Below are 2773 nucleotides of genomic sequence, written 5' to 3' on the forward strand. Positions count from 1 at the left end.
ATGGTGAATTTTGTGAGTAGCCCTGCACAGAAGAGCAGATCTGATGCACATTTACTGGTCTTAGAGGTTTTGATGTAATTTAAGTATGGTACGCTGGAGACAGGATGAAACTACCTGTGAGAGGTGGTGCCTGAAGCTGGATGTGACAGTGCCATGGGAGTACTGGATGGGAGAATACTGAATGGGGGTATTGTGGGAACCCCTGAATCTCAGCATACTGCTTCGGGGGGATTTCTGTGGAAAAGCTTTGGTTATCATTATACCCGTAATGGGGGCTCTGACTTCCACTACTGTGAGGGAGGAGGGAGCTCGGATGTGGCTCGCGACCCTCTCTCAGAGCTAAAAGTACCTCTCTAGGTCAGAAAGGTTGAGGATCACTGGTCAACTTTATAGTTAGCTGGTAAGCAGGGGGTGAGTAGCACTCGCCATACATAGAGCTATACCCTTAGCCGGTCCTGATGTTGGTGTACGTTGTTTCACGTAAGGACAAACAGCCCACATACATGACAGTACCGCTGTTACAGACAAAAGGGTGAGGATTGCCCACACAGTAAGGAGCAGAAAAACTCATTTCTGTAAGTGAAGAGGACATCCACCAACAAAGCAAAGATTAGTTGCCTAGAAAAGGTGAGAAGTTGCTGTACTAGAGGAAGCCTGTGAGTGAAGACGTTAGCCATCATAAATGCTCTAGGTCACCAGACAAGCTATTGTAATACATTGCTGCAAATATGGAGAAACACTGTGACAAACAATGATACGGTGTGCTGTCCTGCAATGAGTCACACCAAAATTGACCCAGAGTTTCGAAAGAAAAGAGTTCCTGAAGAACGTGATGGCAAAATGGGTAAGGTGATGCAAGTGATAGCCATCCGGTGGTAAACCCCGACTATCTGCCTCTGATGACCAAGTTATTGCTTCTTGTTTCTTGGTGACACCATCAAGCACATTGCCTCCTGTTGTACTGCCATTCTCCATGTTGTACAGGATGACCCTTATCGTGCCTCTTAACTGACATTGCAGCATCCCCTGCGGATCCCACACAGGCTGCCTTGGAGGAAGTTATATCTGCTTCATTCGGAAGTCATAGGGCTAGGTGACTAGAAGAGTGCGTGATCAGAGAAACATCCGAAGACACGCTCTTCTAGTCTCAAAACCGCTGCAGTCAGTCGCAGATTGAAATGTAGTAAACACCTTTCCAGGAGTTGGCACAGACCTCTAGAGTGGCCTATACTAGATCCGCGGGGACACTGGAAGGTGACTAGGCCTCAGCTTAATTATTAAAAAAGCCCAAAAACAGACAATTATTTAGGTGTCAGCAACCCCTTTAGGCAGGATTGCCACATACTGTAAATCCAGTAATGTATAATGACTGGAGTCTTTCTCTATCATAGTCTGTAGCGTCTGCTGATCCATTAACACAGAATTCGCATTATGGTAAAGCGAGGCGCCGGTACTTTGCAGGGAGTTCTGTTTTGACAATCTTGTGCTATTGTTCTAAGGGAACTCTGAAAAATCTGCAATTTAGGCTTCAAACACATTTACGTTTGCTTGATAACACAGCTGTAATTACATGTGACAGCCGGCGTGGAGGACCGGCAGAGGAAAGTCTCCTCACCATATAATCAAGTGTTATTACAATCAATGGAATCAGATCTTACTCACTCGTGTGAAAGGGGCGGATTTGGAGAACATTTAGGGGCAGGCATCACCATACAATAAATGCATTTTTCGGTCTTGTCCCCCTCCCCCTGTATTAAGCATTGAACATACGACGGGCAGGATTGTATGCTGCAAAGTGTCTGCAGAGTTAAAAGTCGGCAATTCCATACAGCAAACAGGATGAGATTTTATGAAATTTCATCCGCATATTGCTGAGAAAACAGTGTACAATGACCTGCGCTGTGAATTTCATATTCCACCATATGAATTTATGATATTCCCCATGGATTTCACTCTTTGCAGTGCATTATCTGGCATATTGCCAGGGGAAAACATAGCACTATCCAAATCATTAAAAGGAATTGGGATGCCCTCACACCCAGGGCTGTGGGGTACTCGGTACCGGGCCCGATGAGCTTTAATGTGAGATGTCACGGCAGCTGGGACCCGGCCCGTGGCCCTGGGTGCCCATTGTAAAAGGAGAATGTTCAGTGTGCTTATGGTAGTGAAAGTTTATAAGTGATTTGTGATGCCACCTGTGGTATTCGGCAATAGAGATGTAAGCCGACGCTGCAGACAGATCCTCTGGGACAGATGGTGTGGTGCAGCAGTGATGTTATAGCCCTCCACAGGCAGAGCTGTAGTCCCAGGGCAGTGTAGGTGAAGTGACACTTAGATGGTGTAGTGTCGGGCGCAAGGGATGTAGCAGTGCTGGACGGGTTGGCGCCGGAATAAGTGGAGGACACCAGGGCATGTAGTTCCAAAGTTTTACTCACAGTCTGTTGTGGTACAGGTGCCCGCATCTGTGCCGTGTCCTCTGGGTCAGGAGTTCAGCCAACTTCCAGGCAAGAAGAAGTACTCCTTTCCCACACTCCGCCAACATATGTGCCTTTTCTGAATGTCTCCCTCTTAGCGCCTTTGAGTGAAGTACTCACAGTACTGAGTTACACTGGAGTGCCTCCTGACAGATGTTCCTATGAACTCTACTTGTATGGCAGACAGCTGTAACCTGCTTCGGGGACTCCTTACTACCTAGTCCCGGCTCACTATCGTTGCTGTTGTGCCCCCAAGTCTTGTGTGGGAATAAAGTGGTAACTACTTCTATTCCTCCGGT

This window comes from Dendrobates tinctorius, unplaced genomic scaffold, assembly GCF_039654945.1.
Source record: "Dendrobates tinctorius isolate UK_male_01 unplaced genomic scaffold, ASM3965494v1 ptg000084l, whole genome shotgun sequence".
NCBI classification, from domain to species: Eukaryota; Metazoa; Chordata; class Amphibia; order Anura; family Dendrobatidae; genus Dendrobates; species Dendrobates tinctorius.